This window comes from Lolium perenne, chromosome 1 (genome assembly GCF_019359855.2).
Source record: "Lolium perenne isolate Kyuss_39 chromosome 1, Kyuss_2.0, whole genome shotgun sequence".
NCBI classification, from domain to species: domain Eukaryota; kingdom Viridiplantae; phylum Streptophyta; class Magnoliopsida; order Poales; family Poaceae; genus Lolium; species Lolium perenne.
This window is the reverse complement of record NC_067244.2, coordinates 125,002,838-125,009,331: the sequence shown is the minus strand read 5'-3', so window position 1 is coordinate 125,009,331 and position 6,494 is coordinate 125,002,838.

The following is a 6,494-nucleotide window of genomic DNA, read 5'->3' as shown; positions in this document are numbered from 1 at the left end:
TTTTGGCCGGCATCGCCGCGCTTGCTTATGCATGCGGAATACATTCATAAATTTTGTAGTTTATTGTGTTATTTTTTTTTACATATTCATTACATTTATTGGTAGTAACCTACTAATACTTGCAAAAGTGCACAAGTTTTATTTCACACTTTTAGGAAATATACAAATATGGAAGGGAATCACTCATTCTAGTGAAATTGAAGTTTTCTAGAATATGTCCTTGCAGAAATGTTTTCGAAGATTGCTATGTTAGCCCTGAAGACGCCGTTAAACGGAAAAAAATTCAAACATGACAGTTGTTGGAAATTTGTAGCTAATAATCTTTGATATAATCGAACTCCGGACGCCGCCATTTGAACCCAATTACTTCACAATACATGAGCAGTTTCGAGACTCCAAAAGTTTGTGATGCGATTGACTCAAACTCCTTCCATATTTGAGGATTTCGGCCAAGCTACGGTTTCATTGGATAATAAAGGGCATAGGTGAGTCCTAGGAAGATTCTAGAGGCGTTCAAGAGCCCTTGGATCAAAAGGACATGCATCGCATGGCCTAAATTGCATCTCCACCACTACATATTGAGAGGAAACTCAACTTTTGGAGGTGAAGGGGCCAAGGGCCACCGCTCCCAAGGGCAACCGCTACCCATAGGAAGTCGGTGGTGGCAGAAGGCACCTCTCCATCACCATCTACATCTCATATCTATCATCCCCTACTGTAATCTCTTGAAAACATGATGTTTGATGCAATCTATGGTTTTCCCATGATTTATTGTATCTCTATGTCTATGTTTAAGTAGTGACTTGTTTATGGCAATTGTGGCATAGTTCGTTGTTGGTTGCATACAAGTATAAATGTTATCTTCTATGATGATCTTATGTCTAATATATGAGTATGAGTGCATACAAATATTGGGAAATATATAATATTGTCACTGTTAGGATGGACGGAGATTGACAGAAACTGTGTCCTAAGTCTCAAATATGCATGTCTTAGTAATTCACTTTTGTGCAGAACTCTCGGAGAATTGGCTTACGTGTGTCTCTTTTCCTCTTCTTCAAGCAATTTTGCAAAGTAAAGTATTGCCTTGTGTCCCCAACTTCACCGAATTGGCTTACGTGTGTCTCTTTTCCTCTTCTTCAAGCAATTTTGCAAAGTAAATTATTGTCGTGTGTCCCACTTCACCGTGTGGTTGTCAAGCATAAGGTTTTGTATTAGTAATTGTAGATAAAAGAAGTAGTAAAAGTAAAGTAAAGTAAATAAACAATGTAAACTAAGTAAAAGCAGTACATAGATAGTTGTTTTTGGGTTTTGTGTGTGATTAAGTAAACAAAGTATTTTTGTATTTCTGTATTAAAATAGTGTTGCAAGTAGAAAGTACGATAAATGCAATAAAATATGCTTCTTATAATTAAAATTGGACCGGGCTCATGGGTTCACTTGTCTACTCTCCTTTTAAGTTATAGTGGATAATAGCAATTCATCAATGAGGTAATATTGGTGTAACTTCAATATGTGTTTGATAAGCATTCATTTGGGCATCACGTCCTAACATAGAGATGATACAACACATATCTCTTATACTCCACAAGAAAGAGAAAATTCCATGCAATCTTGTATTAAGAATTAACAGAGCATAGTCATAAGTACTTTGATATGAAGTTTGAATATAAAATATGCTACCTTGAACAAACAAGATCATCACTACTATCACATGACGAACATAGCACATGCATTCACTTCATCCCTAGTGAGATAGCAAAAGAAAGGGCCAGGGCTATAATAGATCTTGAAAATATTGTCACTATCCAATCACTAAAACCATGCTACTCAATCTAATACACTCATCACTCCACACACATGCTCTTGCATAGATGTTGGATCAGAAAAAAAATACTTAAGAAAACTTACACATAATATGATCAGATCTCATAGCACAATATCATAGAATAATGATCCACCACATAGGTATTACAAATATGGCCATAATCACGTGAGACAGCTCATATGGCACTAAGAACTATGAAGAACATGAAAGAAATATATCAAGCTAATACCGCAAACCCGTAGTCCAGAGGTGAACTACTCTCCCTTGATCATGGTGATGATGATGAAGACGTTGGAGGAGGTGGAGATCCCTCCGGTGGTGATCCCGGTGGAGTTTCCCCCTCCAATCGTCTCTGCAGCAGCCTACGTTTTCCTGTTTCAGTGTTTGTGCTAAGCTATCCTCCCAAGAACTCTTCGGGATCATATATATAGTGATTATTATGTCAAAATGTGTCGGTGGGCGAAATAATCAGGGCAATCAGACGATCGATGACCGAAAGAGCCTGGGTGGCGCGCCCTACCTTGCTGAGTGCGCCACCTGGGGTTTTTTAGGCCTCAGGGCTCTCCAGGTGTGGTTCCGGGGCCCAGGGTGCTTCTCCCGATGAAAAAGTGACGCTCCAAAAATCTCAGAGCAATTTGACTCCGTATAGGTCTCTGAAAGTGAAAAATACGCAAGACATGATTTTCCTGTTCTGCATAATTATAAACAAAATAAATGGGATCATTGGTAAATCTCCATAAAAACATGGTATTATCATCATATATGTTGCAAATATGTGGGAATTTGTAATATCCCAGTATTCGAGACGATTGCGGGGTAGTTTTTTGAAAGGGATGTGCATTGCATCGTAAAATCTGGGGAAATTTCGCGCTTATTTATAAAACTACATCAAAAAGGGGGAACAAGTTTCTCTCTCGACACCAGACAGGATTAGGGTTTCGAGAGTGCGATAAACTTGGACCTATCCTACATTAACTTAGGGTTTTGAGAAGAGAGGGGAACATTTCATATTACAATTTAAGTTGCATGATTGAATTCAAACAAGTTAAATTCAAACCTCAATTTGGTTTAACATAATTCAAATAAAGATAATACAATAAACAATTATAGAAATTGGAAAATTATGAAATATAAAAGAATATAACAAAAATTAAAATCTCATTAGGAAAAACTTGAGCTTTATTGATTATCACACAAGATACATTGTCATTTACAATATCCTTATGAATGATAATTATTACAACACATTACAGAAATTGAATAAATGAAAAAGAAAAAGGTAAATTACGAAGAATGGTATCATTGCTAAGCTACACTAAATATTTATCTTGATCTTCATGATCAGCACATATTGGAGATATCCTTGATCATCTCTGTGAACCCTGCATAGAGAAACAACAAAGCAAGCCACTTGGCATGTTAGCAAAAAGAAACATAAAATGGAGAAGATAATACCAAGATCAGCCGAGCTGATCCAACAGCAGCTCAAGTTCCAACCAGGGAACTCACAAGCAGCTCACAGGGCTTGCTGCATGCCCAACAGCACACACAGACTAGGGGAGAGTCACCAAGGGACAGACAGTGCTGTCGACCAAGGAAGCCTGGAGAAGGGGGTATAAAACATTTTCTCCAAGCCAAAACCCTAGCAGCTCATCGACAGTAGCATCTTCAAAGAGTAAGAACAGCAAAAACACTAGAACAGGAAGAACAACACACAACCAGAAATCATCCAGAAACAGTTTCACCAAGAACTGTTAACTGTTGAGCAAGCACAAGATGAAGTAGATCATCACAAGCTAGCCAGGAGGAGCAGGGCAAGCTTAAGCCAGCAACCATAAGCAAAACCTCTACATCAACACATATTCTAGGAGCTGGAGTGAGGTATACCCAAGAATCATGAGCAAGCACTGTTTTGCTCATACAAATCAAGCATATGCATAAGCCACCAAGCCAGAGGGTTGAGATACCCTATTTGTATCCTCATTTGGCACTCAACCATATGGTGCAAGCAAAATAAGGGAAAATCCACTAGGAAATCATCCAAGGGAACACTGATTAAGTCAACATAATTATAAGTGACATAACCAAGGAAATCCAGCATGGATTTGATCCCTATTTAGCCACCTAGACTAACCTAGCACCCTATAGCTAGCTATACCATTAGAATGTAGACATTTATATGTCTATCTTCATTTCAACATCAAAAGCTACTGGAAATTCTACAAGGAATCAACCAGAAAGCATTTACCAGCCACACCAAGCCACAGAAGCGGAGCTACCCATGGATAGCAACAAGATGTTGTCAGGGCCACCTCAAACCCAAAACAGATAGCCAAGCCACTACATGATTACCCCAAAAGGGTTCGGAGTGAGCTAGGGTCCCCAACCAATGGTTGGCATCCCTCTAGCTCAAGTCAGTTGATTAAAAGAATCATCACTATAACACATTTCATCTCATTTATCCATTCAGTCAAGCTAAGTCGTACAAATAAATGAAATACACAAGTAATCCATGGCACATACACTTGCAAATGATCTAGAGGATCACTGCAAGCATCAGCAGATGCTGGATCAAGGAAGAGCATGCATCAACACAAGTTTTAGTGTCACGTTGACACAAGGTTGAGCACCAGAAAGACACAGTGAGTGAAATAGCAAGCAAACAGCAAGCAGATGATGATCACAAGATCACCAGGCCTGCTAGAGCATGATAAAGCATGTTGAAGCATGCTAGATTCAAGCGTAGCACCAATACATGAACCAATTAAATGAAATGGCCACGTTAAGCAACAATTCCATCACAGATAATCATATAAATCATTTATAATTGTATCCAGAAGCACATCATCCAAGAGTGGAGACAGCTAGTCAATAGACAAGCCCAACAAAGCCTTACCATAAACCAAAACCCATTAAGCACCACACATAGGGTTCTGGCACTTGCACAAGCAAGGGATTACTCACAGTAATCAAGCCAGTGACAGGATTATGAACACACAAAAGCACCCATCAAACAACAACAGTAGCTAGAGCAACATGGCAAGCCATGTCATAGCATGCTCATGAGCTGATGCACACATGCCACATCAATAACAATAGCAAGAGCAAAGGCATAGGAGTAGCTGCAGACAAGTGATATATGCATAAGCAAGTCAATAGCATACAGGAATTGCATAGAATCATGCATAGCAAATAGAATAGCACAACATAAGCTAGAACAAGGAGGGGAGCCACAACACAGGCATGGCCATAAGGCAGAGCATGGCAAGCCAGGAGAAGCAGCAGCCTACAGCACACAGCATCAGCCACAACAACACACAACACATAGGAGCAGAAGCGCAGCATCTGGATGCCATAGCATCCAGTAGTGAGCAGGGTGGAGAACTGATAAGAAAGAGAGGAGGTGGAGCACTTACAGGCGAAGCGGACGAGGAGCGCAACCATGGCGGCCACGGCGGCACACGTCGGGGGCACGGCGGCGCCAGGCCACGGCAACGCCGCAGCACCCAACACCACCACGGTGGGGCTCACGATGCCGCCATAGCGCCAGGGACGTCGGCAATCAACAAGATCCCCACCGATCCCGAAACCCTAGCCACAGAGGAGAGGTTGGAGACGAGCGGGAGCGACTCCATCTCCAGGTCAACGTGGAGGAGAATGACCAGCGTCGGGAGGCGGTTCGATTGCGCCCCTAGGCGAGGGCCAATACCGCCGGAGTCTGCCGGAATCGGCCGACGACGGCGAGGGCGACGCGAGCGTCACATGAGCATGGGGAATTAGGGTTAGGACGCAGGAGACGACGCGCGAGCGACTGGGTCGGTTGGACCGAGCCCAACGGGCTGGTCCAACCTAACCAGCTCGGGCTGCCTGACATGTGGGCCCGAGGGGCATTTTGGTCATTTTGAAATTCCAAATTAAATAGAAACTTTAACATAATTTTATAATTTATGTATAACTCCAAACAAATAAAGAAAAATATGAAAACCACTTAGAATAAAATTCTCTACCATAATAAAATATGAAATGGAATTTTTGAGACAAATAAAATTGAGTCATAATTTACAAAGAATAAAGAATAAATAATAATCATTAAAAATAAACTCCATATTTTTAATGATAAAATAAGTCCATAAAATATTTTGGACTTAAAAACATCTTGGCAATACTCCAAGATAGTATTTTTTACTCATAATGAGGAATCCTAAATTGTTCTTATTAGCCACCTCCGACATAAAATAACAAAGCACCGGGAAGGGGGAACCAAACCCTAAAATCTGAAAGCATGCATATTTTAAACTTTAACCATTGCTCTTATCGGACAATGATGCTATCTTTCAGAAACAGAGGACCAAGGTCAGTCCAAACAATCCAACTGCACTACATTGTAGTCGCCAGGCAAGTTCATCGCTTGCTCATGTTACATTGAGTATTTTTACCAAATTACTTGCAAAGTACTATGATTATCACTCTTGCATGAAAAGCAAAAGAATTAATTTCATAACTATGAATATGACTATGTGGTGGGCAATGGAACCATGGTATGAGTATGGTGGAGGTTCCATTGCAAGGGTTTGTGTCCATCTAGGATTAAACAACAAATGTCGTCCAATGATTCTTGTGCCGTAAAACCGTTGTTAACCATAAGATCTGGAGTGGGACAGAGTAC